This window comes from Stegodyphus dumicola, chromosome 2, assembly GCF_044657685.1.
Source record: "Stegodyphus dumicola isolate Sdum_Otavi_A_Nest chromosome 2, ASM4465768v1".
Classification (NCBI taxonomy): Eukaryota; Metazoa; Arthropoda; class Arachnida; order Araneae; family Eresidae; genus Stegodyphus; species Stegodyphus dumicola.
The window spans coordinates 116,582,570-116,608,373 of NC_140769.1; positions in this window are offsets into that span (position 1 = coordinate 116,582,570).

Below are 25,804 nucleotides of genomic sequence, written 5' to 3' on the forward strand. Positions count from 1 at the left end.
ACATTTATTTTAAGTTTAAACTATCTTTCCTGTCAAGCCTTACTTTCCCCTGGAACTGCCAATGCCAGAATATGTAAATTTGAGTAGAACGCGCAAGCATTCAAATTATCAGCGGAAGTAGTATGATTTAAATAGAAGGAAACAAGTTCGGTGAGGGAGTTATTCTTACTTCGCGAGCGCGGAGGTAGAAATCGAGAATTAAAGAACCCCGCGTTGCGGCTTATGTGCTTGGCGGGAAGTAGTTGCCATTGTTCCAGTGAGCTTCAAGTCTGCTGAATTAGCTGCGGTATTTGTAAAACGCGGTGAGTTAGTTATTTTAGAGAGCCTCGTAGTTAGAATATTGTCTTTACTTTCTTTTCAGGTTTTTATTTTTATTTGACTGCCTAGTTGGCACAGTTGTAAGCGTCAAGAGGACGCAATTGTAATTTATTACGTTGAATAAAAAGGGGCTTAAACCCTTTATAAGACTCTGTGGTTTATACAAGCTTTCATAGTCACCTCTTGGTTGCGTGCTAGTTAGAGGCGCGCAACGTTATAACTTAGTAATTCAGAAGTCAAACAACAAAAATCAGCGTTATACCTACAAAACGCTGATTTTTGTTGTTTGACTTCTGAATTAGTATTTATTCGGCGTGTTATTGTGTCTTAGTTATAACTTAGTGTCAAGTACTTAAATTCTTTCCATGCACATTTACTTCTACTCAAACGTATTCCAAAATACTACAAACATATAACTCTCAAAATCACGATCAAACACTACTTAAAATATAAATTAACACATACATTAAATTAATAAAAATTAGCTTACAATCCTAATTACTTTAAACTAAATCATTGCTAATAACAATTTTCCAATAATACAATATTAATTTATTTACTCCTTACATTTAGAACAATGAATAAAAATAATATCCTCAATTAATTCAAAATACTAACTTACCTAATCTTCTACAAATTTAGTAATCTATTTCTTTCATATGCCACCAATATTTTAATTACCTTAGCACCTAATCCCCACATGATATTTACTTCCGTTGGCATAGTAAAATGTCGCCCATATCCTTAAAGGAGCCAAGTTGGTGCAACCAAGGCTGTTCTCCGAACCTTATCCTAGTATTATGTTATCAATATCAACATGAGAGTGGATATATATGCTAATAAAAGTATGATTTCATTTTTAGTTCTTTAGAAGTATTTACTCATACCCTTTTTTTCTGTAAGTAGTAATTAAAATATTGGTGGAATGTGAAGGAAATAGATTACTAAATTTTATTAAACATAAAATGTACCTAATTTATATGCATTTAGTTACACATGCAAGTTCAAAAATTGTATGTTCTCAATAAATGCAGATAAAAGACAATTCTTTAATAGTCTTCCATGTATCAAATTGTTGTACTTAAAAATTATGCATTTTTTCTTTCGGATTAATGAGTTTAAAATGATTTTGCAATGTAATGGATGACAATTCTTTTTTTCTTTTTGAAATCTGATATTAGATTTCTCCAACTGTGCAAGGAATTTTTATTTCCATATATTTATTTTTTAGTATTTCAAGTGATAAAGGTTATCCGTTAGAACTTTGGCTTTTGACACCATACATATAAATCCCTCTTCATATATAGAAGAAAATTATAACCAAAAGCATGCAGTAGCAAGGAACTGTGTGGAAAGATACAGTGGTGTACATAAATCAAAGTTTCGTTGCCTACATAATCACAGAGTATTTATGTACAGCCCAACACTGTAAAGGGGAGCTGACTCATAGTCCAATTTGAAGCCAACAAAGTACACTTGTTGCTATCCGCCATTGGATCAGCAATGTTATGTTGAAATGTTTGTTGATTGATTCCGACATAATTTTGAGAAACATGGGTGGATGTGCTGCATCATATTGTTCCAGTCATTCTAAAAATAGCATAAGGATATTTCGTTTTCCGAGAAATAAAGAAAGACGAAGAAAATGGATAATTAATTCTTGTCGAGCTCACTAGATTCCCGGCCCAGGAGCGTGTATTTGTGAGGTGAGTTCAGCTTGGTATTTTTCCATAGAATGTTAGAAAAATTACTCTTCGTAGTTCTTCAAAATGTATGTTTTCATTTAACTGCCACTTATTGATGATCATCTGATTTTTATAAATACAAAATCAGCTTTAGTGTAGAATTGAGTGCCCCTTCAATTGGCGACATTTTAAAAAAAATTTTGGCGATGAAACCTCACTTCTAGTTACCACGATAGTTTTAACTTTGTTTTAGCTTCCCGATTTTATTTAAATGAAAATAGATTGATGTGTACAGTCGGTCACAAAAGTATTCGAACACCGGTACCCTATCAGAAAATGACAAGATGCCGTTTTTTCCTCTCTTTTCCTTCGTGTCATTCCATCCTAGGTGTTTCTTCTTTCCACATCTTGGAAGAACGGGACTTACCACGCTTCTGTCACTCTGTTTGACACGGAAATCATTTTGGGGGAAAAAAACGGATTCTCTGATCTTGGAGGATTGGGGGGAAATGAACGCTCTACGCGATCTCTCTCTGTCTCTTTGAATTTAGAAGGTATTTCGGGACCTTCTGAAATGAACACTCTATATACCCTCTCTTTTTTTGAATTGGGTTACCATTTTGGAGGATTTCCTAACCTTGGAAAACTGGAAATGAACGCTCTACATGATCTCTCTCTCATTGAAATAGATCACCATTTTTTTTAAGACTTCCTAACGTTGGGAAAAAAATTAATATGAATGCTCTACACCGATTTCTCTCTCTCTTTGAAATGGGTCGCCATTTTGCGACTCCTACTCCCCAAACTTGGAAAAAAACTGAAATGAACGCTCTACACAATCTCTCTTTTGAAATGAATTGCCATTTTGCGACTCCTTCTACCCCAAACTTGGAAAAAACTGAAATGAACGCTCTACACAATCTCTCTTTTTTGAAATGGGTATGTCATATTTTTTTAGGATTCTCCCCCCCCCCTCCTTCTAACCTTGGAGAATGGACATGAACGCTCTACATCCTCTTTCTTTGAATTAGGTAACCAGTTTGAGACTCTCCCATCTTGGAAAAAAAAAACTGAAAAAATGAACGCTCTACACGCTCTGTCTTTGAATTGGGTAGTCATTTTTTTGGGATTCTTCCCATCTTGGAAAATGGAAAAGGAACGCTTTACACCTTCTCTCTCTCTGAATTTTTTTCTCTCTGAACACCAAGATTGGTATGTATAATTTTTTTTTATTGTTATCATGACCCTCTTACAAAAAAAATTTTTTTTTTGTTTACAACATTTCCGATGTGATTTCAGAAATGCAACCCCATAACAGTTTAATTTCATCCGAAGATAATTGATCTAAACAATTTTTGATCCACCCATCCGTATTATTATTTCCTTCTTCTTCTTGTTCTTCTTCAGGATCCATCCAACTTTGTAAGTCCATATAATCTTTCCATACGGGAAAAGCTGGATCCTCCCCAGATTGTACTCTTGAAGTCTCTTTGGGATGAGTGGGAGGATCCACGATGTCTGAACCCGGCTGAGATTCTATTTCCATGATCTCTGGACACGTTGGAACTTCTGGACCCGACTGACAATTTATCTCCATGACTTTTGGACACGTTGGAGCTTCTGGAGCCGGCTGAGATTCTATTTCCATGATCTTTGGACACGTTGGAGTTTCTGGAGCCGGCTGAAGTTGGACGACCTTCATGATCTGTGGACACGTTGGAGAAGAAGAAGAAGTTGGAAAAGGTTCTGGAGAGAAGTCCGAAAGAGGCTGCTTCTCTGAACCCGTCTGCGAAGAAGAAGAAAATTCCAGGTTCTTGGATGAATCATCCCCATCAGCAGGCATGTTACGTTAAGTCGACCGTTTTTTAATCGGTAATTTTTTCTCTTCTTCTTCTTCCTCTTCCTCCTCCTCTTCCTCATCTTCAATGGTGATGATTTCGATTACTTCCCGTTGACTCCTTCCGGGAAAGGACGGTTTGATCCATCTGCACTTATCATCTAAAAAAGGGATGGGAGAAAGTGGTCGTGGATCCTCTCGAAACATCATCGGCGTTTGAAAAGGAATCTGTTTCTTTATTTGTTTCCAAAGCGTCCACGGGCATCCATGCACGAGAAAGAGGCTCTTCTGGATCGTGAGGATGAGGTAGCACGTTTTCGGAGGAATGACATAGTTTTGGAAAGGTCTTAAAACATCTTTCATAAATTTCGTCCTGTCGGCGATGTTAAAACTTCTTTCCTGGAGATGGAGCGACGAGGTTTCGTAATAGACGAGGGGGGAAGCTGTAGTCTGAACAATATGCACTTCGTCCTCGGCCGTCGTTCTGACTCCAAACGTAAAATATCTTTTCGTGAGAAAAATATTACTCCATCAAAACTCATGCGGGGATACGTAAACCTCCGATCTGTTTGAAAAGGCCGATTCACCCGGTTCCAAGAGATGGGAGATTCCTCTTTCGTTTGTTGAGATTCGAATAAATTCCTATACAGGTTTTGAACGAGCAGGTCAGAGGATCCGACATCCTGCTTGAAAGAGACGATGGCTCGATAAGTGGGTAGATGAGGAATAAATTTTGCAGAATGACATGCCAGAAAGATTTTCAGGTTTGTGATTTGCTCGAGCGTTTTCAAAGCCTCTACACCCGAAATGGGTTGAGTCGTTATCAGTTATCAATACTTCCTCAGTTCTTGTAATCCTGAAATAAGATTTTTCGGTACTCTTCTGTTATCGGAACTGGATTCAGAAATGAGTGTATATGTACATACGTATGTATATGTGTACGCATATAGGCACATACATACATGCATACATATATACATTCCTTAATCCAGTCCCGATAACAGAGTACCAATTTTTCAGTCTGTAGCAAGTTTTGATTAATTTTGTCTGCATTTAGAATGTATTTATTATTATTGTTATAATATTATTCTTTCAAATTATAGATGGATTATTTATATCTTGTTATAGAAATAATAAATAAAAATAATTTTTTATGTGCTAGTGTTTTTATACAGTATATTATACTAAGTATTATGTTATCAATATCAACATGCGAGTGGATATATATGCTAATAAAAGTATGATTTCATTTTTAGTTCTATAGAAGTATTTACTCATACCCTTTTTTTCTGTAAGTAGTAATTAAAATATTGGTGGAATGTGAAGGAAATAGATTACTAAATTTTATTAAACATAAAATGTACCTAATTTATATGCATTTAGTTACACATGCAAGTTCAAAAATTGTATGTTCTCAATAAATGCAGATAAAAGACAATTCTTTAATAGTCTTCCATGTATCAAATTGTTGTACTTAAAAATTATGCATTTTTTCTTTCGGATTAATGAGTTTAAAATGATTTTGCAATGTAATGGATGACAATTCTTTTTTTCTTTTTGAAATCTGATATTAGATTTCTCCAACTGTGCAAGGAATTTTTATTTCCATATATTTATTTTTTAGTATTTCAAGTGATAAAGGTTATCCGTTAGAACTTTGGCTTTTGACACCATACATATAAATCCCTCTTCATATATAGAAGAAAATTATAACCAAAAGCATGCAGTAGCAAGGAACTGTGTGGAAAGATACAGTGGTGTACATAAATCAAAGTTTCGTTGCCTACATAATCACAGAGTATTTATGTACAGCCCAACACTGTAAAGGGGAGCTGACTCATAGTCCATTTTGAAGCCAACAAAGTACACTTGTTGCTATCCGCCATTGGATCAGCAATGTTATGTTGAAATGTTTGTTGATTGATTCCGACATAATTTTGAGAAACATGGGTGGATGTGCTGCATCATATTGTTCCAGTCATTCTAAAAATAGCATAAGGATATTTCGTTTTCCGAGAAATAAAGAAAGACGAAGAAAATGGATAATTAATTCTTGTCGAGCTCACTAGATTCCCGGCCCAGGAGCGTGTATTTGTGAGGTGAGTTCAGCTTGGTATTTTTCCATAGAATGTTAGAAAAATTACTCTTCGTAGTTCTTCAAAATGTATGTTTTCATTTAACTGCCACTTATTGATGATCATCTGATTTTTATAAATACAAAATCAGCTTTAGTGTAGAATTGAGTGCCCCTTCAATTGGCGACATTTTTAAAAAAATTTTGGCGATGAAACCTCACTTCTAGTTACCACGATAGTTTTAACTTTGTTTTAGCTTCCTGATTTTATTTAAATGAAAATAGATTGATGTGTACAGTCGGTCACAAAAGTATTCGAACACCGGTACCCTATCAGAAAATGACAAGATGCCGTTTTTTCCTCTCTTTTCCTTCGTGTCATTCCATCCTAGGTGTTTCTTCTTTCCACATCTTGGAAGAACGGGACTTACCACGCTTCTGTCACTCTGTTTGACACGGAAATCATTTTGGGGGAAAAAAACGGATTCTCTGATCTTGGAGGATTGGGGGGAAATGAACGCTCTACGCGATCTCTCTCTGTCTCTTTGAATTTAGAAGGTATTTCGGGACCTTCTGAAATGAACACTCTATATACCCTCTCTTTTTTTGAATTGGGTTACCATTTTGGAGGATTTCCTAACCTTGGAAAACTGGAAATGAACGCTCTACATGATCTCTCTCTCATTGAAATAGATCACCATTTTTTTAAGACTTCCTAACGTTGGGAAAAAAATTAATATGAATGCTCTACACCGATTTCTCTCTATCTTTGAAATGGGTCGCCATTTTGCGACTCCTACTCCCCAAACTTGGAAAAAAACTGAAATGAACGCTCTACACAATCTCTCTTTTGAAATGAATTGCCATTTTGCGACTCCTTCTACCCCAAACTTGGAAAAAACTGAAATGAACGCTCTACACAATCTCTCTTTTTTGAAATGGGTATGTCATATTTTTTTAGGATTCTCCCCCCCCCTCCTTCTAACCTTGGAGAATGGACATGAACGCTCTACATCCTCTTTCTTTGAATTAGGTAACCAGTTTGAGACTCTCCCATCTTGGAAAAAAAAAACTGAAAAAATGAACGCTCTACACGCTCTGTCTTTGAATTGGGTAGTCATTTTTTTGGGATTCTTCCCATCTTGGAAAATGGAAAAGGAACGCTTTACACCTTCTCTCTCTCTGAATTTTTTTCTCTCTGAACACCAAGATTGGTATGTATAATTTTTTTTTATTGTTATCATGACCCTCTTACAAAAAAAATTTTTTTTTGTTTACAACATTTCCGATGTGATTTCAGAAATGCAACCCCATAACAGTTTAATTTCATCCGAAGATAATTGATCTAAACAATTTTTGATCCACCCATCCGTATTATTATTTCCTTCTTCTTCTTGTTCTTCTTCAGGATCCATCCAACTTTGTAAGTCCATATAATCTTTCCATACGGGAAAAGCTGGATCCTCCCCAGATTGTACTCTTGAAGTCTCTTTGGGATGAGTGGGAGGATCCACGATGTCTGAACCCGGCTGAGATTCTATTTCCATGATCTCTGGACACGTTGGAACTTCTGGACCCGACTGACAATTTATCTCCATGACTTTTGGACACGTTGGAGCTTCTGGAGCCGGCTGAGATTCTATTTCCATGATCTTTGGACACGTTGGAGTTTCTGGAGCCGGCTGAAGTTGGACGACCTTCATGATCTGTGGACACGTTGGAGAAGAAGAAGAAGTTGGAAAAGGTTCTGGAGAGAAGTCCGAAAGAGGCTGCTTCTCTGAACCCGTCTGCGAAGAAGAAGAAAATTCCAGGTTCTTGGATGAATCATCCCCATCAGCAGGCATGTTACGTTAAGTCGACCGTTTTTTAATCGGTAATTTTTTCTCTTCTTCTTCTTCCTCTTCCTCCTCCTCTTCCTCATCTTCAATGGTGATGATTTCGATTACTTCCCGTTGACTCCTTCCGGGAAAGGACGGTTTGATCCATCTGCACTTATCATCTAAAAAAGGGATGGGAGAAAGTGGTCGTGGATCCTCTCGAAACATCATCGGCGTTTGAAAAGGAATCTGTTTCTTTATTTGTTTCCAAAGCGTCCACGGGCATCCATGCACGAGAAAGAGGCTCTTCTGGATCGTGAGGATGAGGTAGCACGTTTTCGGAGGAATGACATAGTTTTGGAAAGGTCTTAAAACATCTTTCATAAATTTCGTCCTGTCGGCGATGTTAAAACTTCTTTCCTGGAGATGGAGCGACGAGGTTTCGTAATAGACGAGGGGGGAAGCTGTAGTCTGAACAATATGCACTTCGTCCTCGGCCGTCGTTCTGACTCCAAACGTAAAATATCTTTTCGTGAGAAAAATATTACTCCATCAAAACTCATGCGGGGATACGTAAACCTCCGATCTGTTTGAAAAGGCCGATTCACCCGGTTCCAAGAGATGGGAGATTCCTCTTTCGTTTGTTGAGATTCGAATAAATTCCTATACAGGTTTTGAACGAGCAGGTCAGAGGATCCGACATCCTGCTTGAAAGAGACGATGGCTCGATAAGTGGGTAGATGTGGAATAAATTTTGCAGAATGACATGCCAGAAAGATTTTCAGGTTTGTGATTTGCTCGAGCGTTTTCAAAGCCTCTACACCCGAAATGGGTTGAGTCGTTATCAGTTATCAATACTTCCTCAGTTCTTGTAATCCTGAAATAAGATTTTTCGGTACTCTTCTGTTATCGGAACTGGATTCAGAAATGAGTGTATATGTACATACGTATGTATATGTGTACGCATATAGGCACATACATACATGCATACATATATACATTCCTTAATCCAGTCCCGATAACAGAGTACCAATTTTTCAGTCTGTAGCAAGTTTTGATTAATTTTGTCTGCATTTAGAATGTATTTATTATTATTGTTATAATATTATTCTTTCAAATTATAGATGGATTATTTATATCTTGTTATAGAAATAATAAATAAAAATAATTTTTTATGTGCTAGTGTTTTTATACAGTATATTATACTAAGTATTATGTTATCAATATCAACATGCGAGTGGATATATATGCTAATAAAAGTATGATTTCATTTTTAGTTCTATAGAAGTATTTACTCATACCCTTTTTTTCTGTAAGTAGTAATTAAAATATTGGTGGAATGTGAAGGAAATAGATTACTAAATTTTATTAAACATAAAATGTACCTAATTTATATGCATTTAGTTACACATGCAAGTTAAAAAATTGTATGTTCTCAATAAATGCAGATAAAAGACAATTCTTTAATAGTCTTCCATGTATCAAATTGTTGTACTTAAAAATTATGCATTTTTTCTTTCGGATTAATGAGTTTAAAATGATTTTGCAATGTAATGGATGACAATTCTTTTTTTCTTTTTGAAATCTGATATTAGATTTCTCCAACTGTGCAAGGAATTTTTATTTCCATATATTTATTTTTTAGTATTTCAAGTGATAAAGGTTATCCGTTAGAACTTTGGCTTTTGACACCATACATATAAATCCCTCTTCATATATAGAAGAAAATTATAACCAAAAGCATGCAGTAGCAAGGAACTGTGTGGAAAGATACAGTGGTGTACATAAATCAAAGTTTCGTTGCCTACATAATCACAGAGTATTTATGTACAGCCCAACACTGTAAAGGGGAGCTGACTCATAGTCCATTTTGAAGCCAACAAAGTACACTTGTTGCTATCCGCCATTGGATCAGCAATGTTATGTTGAAATGTTTGTTGATTGATTCCGACATAATTTTGAGAAACATGGGTGGATGTGCTGCATCATATTGTTCCAGTCATTCTAAAAATAGCATAAGGATATTTCGTTTTCCGAGAAATAAAGAAAGACGAAGAAAATGGATAATTAATTCTTGTCGAGCTCACTAGATTCCCGGCCCAGGAGCGTGTATTTGTGAGGTGAGTTCAGCTTGGTATTTTTCCATAGAATGTTAGAAAAATTACTCTTCGTAGTTCTTCAAAATGTATGTTTTCATTTAACTGCCACTTATTGATGATCATCTGATTTTTATAAATACAAAATCAGCTTTAGTGTAGAATTGAGTGCCCCTTCAATTGGCGACATTTTTAAAAAAATTTTGGCGATGAAACCTCACTTCTAGTTACCACGATAGTTTTAACTTTGTTTTAGCTTCCCGATTTTATTTAAATGAAAATAGATTGATGTGTACAGTCGGTCACAAAAGTATTCGAACACCGGTACCCTATCAGAAAATGACAAGATGCCGTTTTTTCCTCTCTTTTCCTTCGTGTCATTCCATCCTAGGTGTTTCTTCTTTCCACATCTTGGAAGAACGGGACTTACCACGCTTCTGTCACTCTGTTTGACACGGAAATCATTTTGGGGGAAAAAAACGGATTCTCTGATCTTGGAGGATTGGGGGGAAATGAACGCTCTACGCGATCTCTCTCTGTCTCTTTGAATTTAGAAGGTATTTCGGGACCTTCTGAAATGAACACTCTATATACCCTCTCTTTTTTTGAATTGGGTTACCATTTTGGAGGATTTCCTAACCTTGGAAAACTGGAAATGAACGCTCTACATGATCTCTCTCTCATTGAAATAGATCACCATTTTTTTAAGACTTCCTAACGTTGGGAAAAAAATTAATATGAATGCTCTACACCGATTTCTCTCTCTCTTTGAAATGGGTCGCCATTTTGCGACTCCTACTCCCCAAACTTGGAAAAAAACTGAAATGAACGCTCTACACAATCTCTCTTTTGAAATGAATTGCCATTTTGCGACTCCTTCTACCCCAAACTTGGAAAAAACTGAAATGAACGCTCTACACAATCTCTCTTTTTTGAAATGGGTATGTCATATTTTTTTAGGATTCTCCCCCCCCCTCCTTCTAACCTTGGAGAATGGACATGAACGCTCTACATCCTCTTTCTTTGAATTAGGTAACCAGTTTGAGACTCTCCCATCTTGGAAAAAAAAAACTGAAAAAATGAACGCTCTACACGCTCTGTCTTTGAATTGGGTAGTCATTTTTTTGGGATTCTTCCCATCTTGGAAAATGGAAAAGGAACGCTTTACACCTTCTCTCTCTCTGAATTTTTTTCTCTCTGAACACCAAGATTGGTATGTATAATTTTTTTTTATTGTTATCATGACCCTCTTACAAAAAAAATTTTTTTTTTGTTTACAACATTTCCGATGTGATTTCAGAAATGCAACCCCATAACAGTTTAATTTCATCCGAAGATAATTGATCTAAACAATTTTTGATCCACCCATCCGTATTATTATTTCCTTCTTCTTCTTGTTCTTCTTCAGGATCCATCCAACTTTGTAAGTCCATATAATCTTTCCATACGGGAAAAGCTGGATCCTCCCCAGATTGTACTCTTGAAGTCTCTTTGGGATGAGTGGGAGGATCCACGATGTCTGAACCCGGCTGAGATTCTATTTCCATGATCTCTGGACACGTTGGAACTTCTGGACCCGACTGACAATTTATCTCCATGACTTTTGGACACGTTGGAGCTTCTGGAGCCGGCTGAGATTCTATTTCCATGATCTTTGGACACGTTGGAGTTTCTGGAGCCGGCTGAAGTTGGACGACCTTCATGATCTGTGGACACGTTGGAGAAGAAGAAGAAGTTGGAAAAGGTTCTGGAGAGAAGTCCGAAAGAGGCTGCTTCTCTGAACCCGTCTGCGAAGAAGAAGAAAATTCCAGGTTCTTGGATGAATCATCCCCATCAGCAGGCATGTTACGTTAAGTCGACCGTTTTTTAATCGGTAATTTTTTCTCTTCTTCTTCTTCCTCTTCCTCCTCCTCTTCCTCATCTTCAATGGTGATGATTTCGATTACTTCCCGTTGACTCCTTCCGGGAAAGGACGGTTTGATCCATCTGCACTTATCATCTAAAAAAGGGATGGGAGAAAGTGGTCGTGGATCCTCTCGAAACATCATCGGCGTTTGAAAAGGAATCTGTTTCTTTATTTGTTTCCAAAGCGTCCACGGGCATCCATGCACGAGAAAGAGGCTCTTCTGGATCGTGAGGATGAGGTAGCACGTTTTCGGAGGAATGACATAGTTTTGGAAAGGTCTTAAAACATCTTTCATAAATTTCGTCCTGTCGGCGATGTTAAAACTTCTTTCCTGGAGATGGAGCGACGAGGTTTCGTAATAGACGAGGGGGGAAGCTGTAGTCTGAACAATATGCACTTCGTCCTCGGCCGTCGTTCTGACTCCAAACGTAAAATATCTTTTCGTGAGAAAAATATTACTCCATCAAAACTCATGCGGGGATACGTAAACCTCCGATCTGTTTGAAAAGGCCGATTCACCCGGTTCCAAGAGATGGGAGATTCCTCTTTCGTTTGTTGAGATTCGAATAAATTCCTATACAGGTTTTGAACGAGCAGGTCAGAGGATCCGACATCCTGCTTGAAAGAGACGATGGCTCGATAAGTGGGTAGATGTGGAATAAATTTTGCAGAATGACATGCCAGAAAGATTTTCAGGTTTGTGATTTGCTCGAGCGTTTTCAAAGCCTCTACACCCGAAATGGGTTGAGTCGTTATCAGTTATCAATACTTCCTCAGTTCTTGTAATCCTGAAATAAGATTTTTCGGTACTCTTCTGTTATCGGAACTGGATTCAGAAATGAGTGTATATGTACATACGTATGTATATGTGTACGCATATAGGCACATACATACATGCATACATATATACATTCCTTAATCCAGTCCCGATAACAGAGTACCAATTTTTCAGTCTGTAGCAAGTTTTGATTAATTTTGTCTGCATTTAGAATGTATTTATTATTATTGTTATAATATTATTCTTTCAAATTATAGATGGATTATTTATATCTTGTTATAGAAATAATAAATAAAAATAATTTTTTATGTGCTAGTGTTTTTATACAGTATATTATACTAAGTATTATGTTATCAATATCAACATGCGAGTGGATATATATGCTAATAAAAGTATGATTTCATTTTTAGTTCTATAGAAGTATTTACTCATACCCTTTTTTTCTGTAAGTAGTAATTAAAATATTGGTGGAATGTGAAGGAAATAGATTACTAAATTTTATTAAACATAAAATGTACCTAATTTATATGCATTTAGTTACACATGCAAGTTAAAAAATTGTATGTTCTCAATAAATGCAGATAAAAGACAATTCTTTAATAGTCTTCCATGTATCAAATTGTTGTACTTAAAAATTATGCATTTTTTCTTTCGGATTAATGAGTTTAAAATGATTTTGCAATGTAATGGATGACAATTCTTTTTTTCTTTTTGAAATCTGATATTAGATTTCTCCAACTGTGCAAGGAATTTTTATTTCCATATATTTATTTTTTAGTATTTCAAGTGATAAAGGTTATCCGTTAGAACTTTGGCTTTTGACACCATACATATAAATCCCTCTTCATATATAGAAGAAAATTATAACCAAAAGCATGCAGTAGCAAGGAACTGTGTGGAAAGATACAGTGGTGTACATAAATCAAAGTTTCGTTGCCTACATAATCACAGAGTATTTATGTACAGCCCAACACTGTAAAGGGGAGCTGACTCATAGTCCATTTTGAAGCCAACAAAGTACACTTGTTGCTATCCGCCATTGGATCAGCAATGTTATGTTGAAATGTTTGTTGATTGATTCCGACATAATTTTGAGAAACATGGGTGGATGTGCTGCATCATATTGTTCCAGTCATTCTAAAAATAGCATAAGGATATTTCGTTTTCCGAGAAATAAAGAAAGACGAAGAAAATGGATAATTAATTCTTGTCGAGCTCACCAGATTCCCGGCCCAGGAGCGTGTATTTGTGAGGTGAGTTCAGCTTGGTATTTTTCCATAGAATGTTAGAAAAATTACTCTTCGTAGTTCTTCAAAATGTATGTTTTCATTTAACTGCCACTTATTGATGATCATCTGATTTTTATAAATACAAAATCAGCTTTAGTGTAGAATTGAGTGCCCCTTCAATTGGCGACATTTTTAAAAAAATTTTGGCGATGAAACCTCACTTCTAGTTACCACGATAGTTTTAACTTTGTTTTAGCTTCCCGATTTTATTTAAATGAAAATAGATTGATGTGTACAGTCGGTCACAAAAGTATTCGAACACCGGTACCCTATCAGAAAATGACAAGATGCCGTTTTTTCCTCTCTTTTCCTTCGTGTCATTCCATCCTAGGTGTTTCTTCTTTCCACATCTTGGAAGAACGGGACTTACCACGCTTCTGTCACTCTGTTTGACACGGAAATCATTTTGGGGGAAAAAAACGGATTCTCTGATCTTGGAGGATTGGGGGGAAATGAACGCTCTACGCGATCTCTCTCTGTCTCTTTGAATTTAGAAGGTATTTCGGGACCTTCTGAAATGAACACTCTATATACCCTCTCTTTTTTTGAATTGGGTTACCATTTTGGAGGATTTCCTAACCTTGGAAAACTGGAAATGAACGCTCTACATGATCTCTCTCTCATTGAAATAGATCACCATTTTTTTTAAGACTTCCTAACGTTGGGAAAAAAATTAATATGAATGCTCTACACCGATTTCTCTCTCTCTTTGAAATGGGTCGCCATTTTGCGACTCCTACTCCCCAAACTTGGAAAAAAACTGAAATGAACGCTCTACACAATCTCTCTTTTGAAATGAATTGCCATTTTGCGACTCCTTCTACCCCAAACTTGGAAAAAACTGAAATGAACGCTCTACACAATCTCTCTTTTTTGAAATGGGTATGTCATATTTTTTTAGGATTCTCCCCCCCCCCTCCTTCTAACCTTGGAGAATGGACATGAACGCTCTACATCCTCTTTCTTTGAATTAGGTAACCAGTTTGAGACTCTCCCATCTTGGAAAAAAAAAACTGAAAAAATGAACGCTCTACACGCTCTGTCTTTGAATTGGGTAGTCATTTTTTTGGGATTCTTCCCATCTTGGAAAATGGAAAAGGAACGCTTTACACCTTCTCTCTCTCTGAATTTTTTTCTCTCTGAACACCAAGATTGGTATGTATAATTTTTTTTATTGTTATCATGAACCTCTTACAAAAAAAATTTTTTTTTTGTTTACAACATTTCCGATGTGATTTCAGAAATGCAACCCCATAACAGTTTAATTTCATCCGAAGATAATTGATCTAAACAATTTTTGATCCACCCATCCGTATTATTATTTCCTTCTTCTTCTTGTTCTTCTTCAGGATCCATCCAACTTTGTAAGTCCATATAATCTTTCCATACGGGAAAAGCTGGATCCTCCCCAGATTGTACTCTTGAAGTCTCTTTGGGATGAGTGGGAGGATCCACGATGTCTGAACCCGGCTGAGATTCTATTTCCATGATCTCTGGACACGTTGGAACTTCTGGACCCGACTGACAATTTATCTCCATGACTTTTGGACACGTTGGAGCTTCTGGAGCCGGCTGAGATTCTATTTCCATGATCTTTGGACACGTTGGAGTTTCTGGAGCCGGCTGAAGTTGGACGACCTTCATGATCTGTGGACACGTTGGAGAAGAAGAAGAAGTTGGAAAAGGTTCTGGAGAGAAGTCCGAAAGAGGCTGCTTCTCTGAACCCGTCTGCGAAGAAGAAGAAAATTCCAGGTTCTTGGATGAATCATCCCCATCAGCAGGCATGTTACGTTAAGTCGACCGTTTTTTAATCGGTAATTTTTTCTCTTCTTCTTCTTCCTCTTCCTCCTCCTCTTCCTCATCTTCAATGGTGATGATTTCGATTACTTCCCGTTGACTCCTTCCGGGAAAGGACGGTTTGATCCATCTGCACTTATCATCTAAAAAAGGGATGGGAGAAAGTGGTCGTGGATCCTCTCGAAACATCATCGGCGTTTGAAAAGGAATCTGTTTCTTTATTTGTTTCCAAAGCGTCCACGGGCATCCATGCACGAGAAAGAGGCTCTTCTGGATCGTGAGGATGAGGTAGCACGTTTTCGGAGGAATGACATAGTTTTGGAAAGGTCTTAAAACATCTTTCATAAATTTCGTCCTGTCGGCGATGTTAAAACTTCTTTCCTGGAGATGGAGCGACGAGGTTTCGTAATAGACGAGGGGGGAAGCTGTAGTCTGAACAATATGCACTTCGTCCTCGGCCGTCGTTCTGACTCCAAACGTAAAATATCTTTTCGTGAGAAAAATATTACTCCATCAAAACTCATGCGGGGATACGTAAACCTCCGATCTGTTTGAAAAGGCCGATTCACCCGGTTCCAAGAGATGGGAGATTCCTCTTTCGTTTGTTGAGATTCGAATAAATTCCTATACAGGTTTTGAACGAGCAGGTCAGAGGATCCGACATCCTGCTTGAAAGAGACGATGGCTCGATAAGTGGGTAGATGTGGAATAAATTTTGCAGAATGACATGCCAGAAAGATTTTCAGGTTTGTGATTTGCTCGAGCGTTTTCAAAGCCTCTACACCCGAAATGGGTTGAGTCGTTATCAGTTATCAATACTTCCTCAGTTCTTGTAATCCTGAAATAAGATTTTTCGGTACTCTTCTGTTATCGGAACTGGATTCAGAAATGAGTGTATATGTACATACGTATGTATATGTGTACGCATATAGGCACATACATACATGCATACATATATACATTCCTTAATCCAGTCCCGATAACAGAGTACCAATTTTTCAGTCTGTAGCAAGTTTTGATTAATTTTGTCTGCATTTAGAATGTATTTATTATTATTGTTATAATATTATTCTTTCAAATTATAGATGGATTATTTATATCTTGTTATAGAAATAATAAATAAAAATAATTTTTTATGTGCTAGTGTTTTTATACAGTATATTATACTAAGTATTATGTTATCAATATCAACATGCGACTGGATATATATGCTAATAAAAGTATGATTTCATTTTTAGTTCTATAGAAGTATTTACTCATACCCTTTTTTTCTGTAAGTAGTAATTAAAATATTGGTGAAATGTGAAGGAAATAGATTACTAAATTTTATTAAACATGAAATATACCTAATTTAAATGCATTTAGTTACACATGCAAGTTAAAAATTGTATGTTCTCAATAAATGCAGATAAAAGACAATTCTTTAATAGTCTTCCATGTATCAAATTGTTGTACTTAAAAATTATGCATTTTTTCTTTCGGATTAATGAGTTTAAAATGATTTTGCAATGTAATGGATGACAATTCTTTTTTTTCTTTTTTTCTTTTTGAAATCTGATGTTAGATTTCTCCAACTGTGCAAGGAATTTTTATTTCCATATATTTATTTTTTAGTATTTCAAGTGATAAAGGTTATCCGTTAGAACTTTGGCTTTTGACACCATACATATAAATCCCTCTTCATATATAGAAGAAAATTATAAGCAAAAGCATGCAGTAGCAAGGAACTGTGTGGAAAGATACAGTGGTGTACATAAATCAAAGTTTCGTTGCCTACATAATCACAGAGTGTTTATGTACAGCCCAACGCTATAAAGGGGAGCTGACTCATAGTCCATTTTGTAGCCAACAAAGCACACTTGTTGCTATCCGCCATTGGATCAGCAATGTTATGTTGACATGTTTGTTGATTGATTCCGACATAATTTTGAGAATGTGGATGTGCTGCATCAAATTGTTCCAGTCATTCTAAAAATAGCATAAGGATATTTCGTTTTCCGAGAAATAAAGAAAGGCGAAGAAAATGGATAATTAATTCTTGTCGAGTTCACTAGATTCCCGGCCCAGGAGCGTGTATTTGTGAGGTGAGTTCAGCTTGGTATTTTTCCATAGAATGTTAGAAAAATTACTCTTCGTAGTTCTTCAAAATGTATGTTTTCATTTAACTGCCACTTATTGATGATCATCTGATTTTTATAAATACAAAATCAGCTTTAGTGTAGAATTGAGTGCCCCTTCAATTGGCGACATTTTTAAAAAAATTTTGGCGATGAAACCTCACTTCTAGTTACCACGATAGTTTTAACTTTGGTATAGCTTCCCGATTTCATTTAAATGAAAATAGATTGATGTGTACATGGACATATTTAAGGCAGTGCACAATGCCTAGTTTGTGCAATTCTATGATGTTTTTTAAGTAAAAACTGATCGATGTGTACATGAACACAGATCTTATGCAATTCTTCGACTTCTTATTTTAGTTTTGTGAAGCGGCCATCTTGAAATTGTGACTTCCTGGCGCCGATCTTGGCGTCAAAAAAGAATCGCCAATAAACAAGGGGCACCCAAGTTAAACTTACCACAAAATCAATTATGGATTGTGTGTGTTTGTGCAGTGAAATATTGCTAATATTGTTTGTTATGTTATTGGTCCTTTTATTATCACGAATAGTTTATACTGTTTGTAAAATTGTTATTTTTGTAAACAGCACGTAGGAAAGTGATGTTCTTTTTATTTATTTATTTATTTAATTCTACTGTACGATTGGTGATTTAAAGCAACATTCTATGTTTTGATTATGATGTATTGTCGCCAAATCTGTTTGTTGGTGCCAAAGTTAAAAACTGGATAGTATGATCTAAATTATAAATGATTTTGCTTTTTCTTTAAAGTAAGATAAATATATTCTGCATTTTTAAGGTATTTTGAAGAAATTAAGTATTAATTTAAATATTTGACAAATCATTTAAATCCCATTATCATGTTTGATCTAGTAGTAAATCTTCATGTTGTAGTTTTAACTGTAGTTACTTTAAATTTATTTTCAATGTGTTTTCATTGTGTGGAAGTATGTTTTAAGTAGCTTTACAAACTTACTTTTTCTTAATTTTGTTCTATTTTCATATAAAAATTAAAATTTACTAGAAAATTGCGTTCTTAAAAGCGTGATTAAATTTATTTAATACCTGTAACTGTAATTAAGTAGTAGTGCTTTAAATGTTAATGTTAAATTTCGACATTTGTTATGTTTATTTCCGAGGTTGCTGGCAATGCGATCACGAAAGCTGGAGGCAGTGTCTAAGCATAGCTCCGAAATTTTTTAAATAAGTGTTTCAGAAATGTTTTCAACTCTCTAAAATAGTTAAATGCACCTTTCCTATGCAATGTCTCATTCATCAAATTTAAAAAGGAAACTTCGCTTCTTCGAAACTTCAGCTGTTTTGTCAGCTGTTCACTATCAACACGAGAAATCCAAAAGAGGCCCTGACACGGAATATTAAGATAAGTAACATTCTGTTCTCTATACAATATCTGTTTCTCTATCACTAGAGTCCCATTAAATTATTTTATTTATTATTTTTCATAAGATTCTAACATTATACAATAGTTGGTAATAGTAGCTGGTCATGTGGTTATTTTCTTCGTAACGACGCCACATTCCTTATCAGTAGTCCGTTGTTATCAACACCTCACACCCTTCGGAGGCCCCCCCTTTTCGTACTTAGGAATTTCTTGTGAGGGAAAAATGGGGATCTCTTGACCATCGATGAGTATAGATTGTGATTTTTGTAACTAAGATCCCCGACTTTTTTTTTCCAGGTCTCAAACTTAGAATTAAGAGCAAATAAAAATACAGTGTGACGGAATTTGTTAAACTTGTACTATAATAAATTACAACAGTCAAATTTATCAGGTTCAACGTTCCGTCTTACTTTCTTCGGGAACATGCAAGGACCTGACTCTTAACAGAGAGCTTACTAAAGCTATGTTCAATAACTGTGGGAAGTAGACAGGATACACAAGAAGGGTATACAAAACCCTTTATTTTTCTCTATTTACAATAACTTCCGTACTTCGGAATACAAAGACCCACTACTTGTGGTCTAAACGTAAGAATATAAAAATATAACTAAACTCTAACTTGACTTTGAAATAATAAACGTGGAAGATTGGCCTTATATTAACAGGAAGTCGTATGTAGTACAGAGAACTGTGAACACTACAATACGTTTAAAGTTATCAAGAGGATTAAACCTCTGGCCTGGAAGGCAACCAGCAACTGAGTAAAACTTCTAAGGTAAGCGGCCTGCTTCGACTAACTGCTTCCTCTCTCTCGCTTGGCAAAAAGCCACAACTTAAATACTTGGCGTTCGCCAGACAAACTTTGCATAAATACGTTAACGCTTATAATTCTGGCCGGAAGTAGAAAATAAGAAGTGATAGTAAAGATTTAAAATAAAAAAAACGTTAGTAAAACTTAAGATCCTTACATACTTCCCGCCAGAGTTAATTAGTTTGAAACTGATGTCTAAAACGACCTTGTTGAAAACTTTTAGCTCTAGAATGTAACGCGAGGCCAATCTTTTACAAACATTTTTCGCTAGAAACTAGAAATTTAAAAGAAAGAAATTTGTTTTTACAATAGCAGCTGCCAGGACACGCAATTTTTTCATCTGCACTGCATCTAAACAGGAGCTTTTATTCAAATCTGGTTCCTTCCAGAGATCTGGAAGGAAAACTAGTTTAATGAAATGTTACACAATGAAATGGCAAGTAACATGTATAATTATATTTCTCTTAACATTCTTATTTCATTCATGACTATTTTAATTATCTCTCCCCGTGCTCTCTGACATGTGTTGTAAAAGAACACCAAACACGAATGTGTTTATGTCTACGTGTTCAACACTTCCTCCTACAATCAAAGCACTAACGTGTTAAAAATTCAACATACCAAGACCTCGTAACACACCCTAACTTCAACTCTAAACCCTGAGGTACTATTCTGAAAGTGGCTAACTCTGAAGTGTAGCGTCAGAGAGCCTAACTACATTCATTCAACCTTTAACACATATTCACCATGATTTGGTCTTTTTACAGTCACACGAATAACAAATTTTTAACATTACTTTCACTTTTACCATATCACGGTATTTCTTAACATTTGAAATAACAGTTCACATTGTATATAAGAACATATTAACATGCCGTTAATTTTACGCATTTGACAACATACATTAGTAGTACATTGTTAACTTCTATTCTTTTCCAAGCAAGTGCCAATTCTTTCTACATTGAAATACGACATTTCAAAAAGTCTTTCAGACTAAAACTTCTTTCTTGCCAGAAAGTTTTAAATAAAATTTATACAATAACTTTTACAATATTTAAGTATTTACACATCGCTATTATACATCAACTTTAGTTTTACGCGCGAGTAATTGAAAAACATAATACCAAAATCGGTAACAACTCATTTCTCGCCCTTTTGGCGATAAAGGTAGACCTCTCATGAGGTCAAACTTCTTGAAATCTGCCACTTGCAGTAAGAATGAAAGATTAACTTAAGTTTGCAAAGTAACATAAAATTTTACTTATCTTTGTGATATTCGGACATTCTTTTCTGAGCCCAGTCCTGGAAAGTAGCGTAGATTCTTGTTTATCCTCCTTCGTGTGCGGGCTCGCCCTTCAGTGCCTTCCTCTAGAAGCTTTCTTTTTTTTCCAGTTCGGTCACCCTTGAATACCTTCTTTTTCGCCTCCGCCTGTGGTCTTGGCCGTTTGATGGCAGCTGGTCTTGGCGGAACCGGGAAACTTCTTTCGTGTTCCTGCTTGGACCTCGTTGCTGGCCGTTCAAAATTTCCTTGTAACTTTTCCTCCGCCGCTGGTGGCCCTTCCGCAGTTCGGCGACATTTGCTGCGGAGAGCACTGTCGGATGAGTAGATCTTCCGTTTTAGAGCCGGGTTATAGTTGCCGTCATTTCTCCTGGCTCTCTTTGCATTCGTCGTCCTTCTCCCTTCTTCATTCTGGGGGTGTTCGTGAGCTCTCTTTTCTGGACGGTGGAACGGCTTCTTTTTCTTGTTACCTTCAATTTTCCCGCGGGGAAACTTTCTTTTCACTTGCTCCTGCCTCTTAATGGCTTGCCCTTGTACTTGTCGTTGTTCCACCTCTGGAGCTTGTGCCTGCGGTGTCTGCCGTGCTGGATCCTGCAAAAGATCTTTGAAAATTTGCATCTTATTACGATCATAGTAGGGTTTGATTTGATCAATGTTTGCGGAGCAGGTTTCATCATTTCTGGCTTTTAACACTACTACAGCGTGAGTTATTTTTTCTATGACATATGGTCCTTCAAATCGTGGAAAAAATTTGGCAGTTTTATCTTCTGGTGCTGAAGAAGGTGAATGCTTAATTTTTAACACTTCTTTATAAGTTACTCCCCGTCGTTTCATATCATAATAAAGCTTCTGTTTTCTCTGTGCTACTTCAGTATTCTTTTTTGCTTCTTTAATTAATTTTTCTATATCACCCATTTTAAATTCTGGGGCTCTTTGTTGCACATAAAATAATTTATCTAACGGCTTTATAATCTTTCTGCCTAAAAATAACTCAGCAGGAGTTTTGCCCGTTGTATCATGTTTTGCGGTCCTAAGGGCGAAAGCAAATTCATTGACATAGTTATCCCAGCTTTTATGAAAATTTTTAACATAACTACGGATAATTTTCACTATATTTCTATTGACCCGTTCCGCTATATTTGATTGCGGCCGATACGGGACCATTTTTAAATGACGTATGCCCAGTTTTTGGCACATGTCTTCAAATACATTACTTACAAATTGAGGACCATTATCCGATATAACTTTTAGGGCCGCCCCGTATTTTAAAATATATTTATTTAAAATAGAATCAGTAACTAATTTCGCGGAGGCTCGTTTTAAGGGAACAATTTCGGTCCACTTACTAAAATGATCAACCATAACAAGGAGATAGCAAATTTTATTTAACTGACTTTTTGGGAAAGGGCCCAATAAATCGATGCCAATTATTTCATTTGGAAATTCGGATTTAATACTATTTAGAAACCCGGCCGGGCGGAAATTAATATAATTAACTGCTTGACATGTTGAGCAGGACTGGACATACGCCCTTGTTAACTTTTGCAGTTCAGGAAAATAGACTGCCTCGCGTACGCGTTGGATAGTTTTTCGAATACCAGCATGAGAAGCTAAAGGGCTGTCATGGAGCTCCTGCAGGATATTTAACCTAAGACTAGCTGGGATAACAGGTCGATATTCGTTGTTGGAATTCGTAGTTTTTGTATAGAATAATAGACCATCTATTAGTTCGTAATGGGCCGCCCTATTTTTTATCGCCACAATATCTTGGTGGCTAAAATTTTCAGGATCCTTTAAATACTCATAACTGCTTCCAAACTCAGGATGCTTACCCAGTTCGGTTATTACAGTTTCTCGGGAATTTATTGTACATGCTGTGAGCATTGCCACCTTTACGGTATTACCTTCTTCATCTATTTTAATTCTGGATAGGGCATCTGCTACGATATTTTCCTTTCCGGGGGTATGCTTGATTACCAGATTATATTCTTGTAGCTTGAGTGCCCATCTTATTAACCTTGGGAATAAGTTTTTCCCTGAGTACAATCTAGTTACCGCCGCATGATCAGAGTACACTGTTATTGGCGCCTTTCCAAAATAGACTCGGAACTTTTGCTATTGAACCTATTGCTATTTTTTGGATTGCTATTGAACTGTCGACGTTCGCCGGCTGTTTTTGAATGCTCGGGTTTCCTTGCCCACTGATTCGCTTTGCTTCCGTAGCCGTGCCCTTGAGTTTGCTGTAGTCTTGGCGCACCAAATTGGTTTCGCTGTTGATATTGGCGTCTTCTTTCAATGTCCGCCGTTCTTCTAATTTCAAACTGGATTGCTAGCTCAAATAACTTTTCCAGTGTAGTCGGATTTCTTAATTCAATAAAGCCTTGCACTTGGGGCAGTAACCTCGGCAAAATCACTTGAATTATCTCAGGATCCGGACGGTTTCCATACAAGAGTTTGAAGACGTGAATTTTTCTTAAAATAAAGCTTGAGAGATTTTCGATTCTTTGCTGATATATACTGAAAAGTTCCGTTTCTAATTTCGCACGATCCCTTACAACAGGGAAGGCTTTTAATAGGGCAGTCTTGAAATTCTCGTAAGTATAGGTAGGACTTCCTGCTTGACCCAAGAGACTTCTCCCTATACATTTGAACCAGTTAAGCGCTTGGCCCCTCAAAGCGCTGGTAGCTAAGGTAACTTTTTGAAATTCGTGCACGGGGTAGAGCATGAAGTGGTCATCCAATTTTTCCAAAAAACTGGTTACCGGTGAGTTTCCATTAAATGTTGCTTCTGGTTTCATCGAACGCGCATGGTCTGGACCATGTAACCAAATCCTTCCAGTGCGGCAGCTGGCATTTCTGGATTCTGAGCCGCTTCTGCAGGCAGCACAGGTTCTTCTTGAAACTCGGCCATGGTTATTTTTCTTCGTTGGGCGCCACTATCACGTTCAATGTTCCATCTTACTTTCTTCGGGAACATGCAAGGACCTGACTCGGAACAGAGAGCTTACTAAAGCTATGTTCAATAACTGTGGGAAGTAGACAGGATACACAAGAAGGGTATACAAAACCCTTTATTTTTCTCTATTTACAATAACTTCCGTACTTCGGAATACAAAGACCCACTACTTGTGGTCTAAACGTAAGAATATAAAAATATAACTAAACTCTAACTTAAATTTGGAATAATAAACGTGGAAGATTGGCCTTATATTAACAGGAAGCCGTATGTAGTACAGAGAACTGTTAACACTACAATACGTTTAAAATTATCAAGAGGATTAAACCTCTGGCCTGGAAGGCAACCAGCAACTGAGTAAAACTTCTAAGGTAAGCGGCCTGCTTCGACTAACTGCTTCCTCTCTCTCGCTTGGCAAAAAGCCACAACTTAAATACTTGGCGTTCGCCAGACAAACTTTGCATAAATACGTTAAAGCTTATAATTCTGGCCGGAAGTAGAAAATAAGAAGTGATAGTAAAGATTTAAAATAAAATAAACGTTAGTAAAACTTAAGATCCTTACAAATTAATAAATTAATTTTATATTTAACTAATATTTAAGAAAAATAAACTGTGTAATTTATTTTTGCTGAAATGCTCTCACACTGTGTATGGATTTATAATTTTGTCAATTACTGTTTTCTGAAATATACATGAATTTTTTTGGGAACGGTAATATTTAATGTTACTTTAGTTAAAATATTATGTACATCTCTGTGATGATATATGTCTTTTCTAGTTAGGTCTCAGGATAAGGGCATACACATTACCATGTAGGAATTCATTCATTTTTTTTTAACTTAGCTAAAGTTTGCTTCTTAAAGACACTAATTTTTGCAGATGAACTCCTTAACTACACTCATGGACACAATCGTATTTTAGGATAGTTTCTACCTCTTTTCCTTTTCTTTCTATAGGCCCTTTTTTCCCCTCTATTATTTTTGAGCCATTTATTTTAAATTTTATTTTGTCCCATCTTTTCTTTCTGGCCTTTTGAACTCGTAAAAAATGTATGAAATTCCTTTTTACTCTCCTCAAATACGAAATTGCCCCCTTTCTATATACCTTTCCTTCGCACCTATGCTTGATTTTTCGCCCATCGGTGCAGAAAGACTTAGCGGGTGCCAAACAAGACATGTTTTGTCTGTCTGTCTGTTAAATTTCATGCATGCTTTTGTTAAATTTGCTGGTACATTTTGTAGAGAGTCAATTTGTTCATAAATGACATAGTTCATAAATTTCTCATGGTCTGCTAAATCAAATTTACTTTTGTGTGACCTTACATCTGAGGCACCGATCGTAAATTTGTTTTGGCGTATTCAAGAATTTTAAATAAAAAATTTATTGCTACTGTAAAAGAATGTTCATCTGATGTTTACCTTGCTAATCAATGGGCCGTATCCTCCTACCGTGCGACGAGATCACGATACGAGAGTGACGTAGCAAGCGATTCCTTCTCGTTCGACTGCTACTAACGATTGAGAGAAAACTGGTATCCTCAAGGCATGTTCCTAAAACGTACTCGCCGTACCCCCTGCTGTGACAATGCTGAATCACTATTGGCTGATCGACTTGCTAGTCTGTTTTGGTTGCGTCA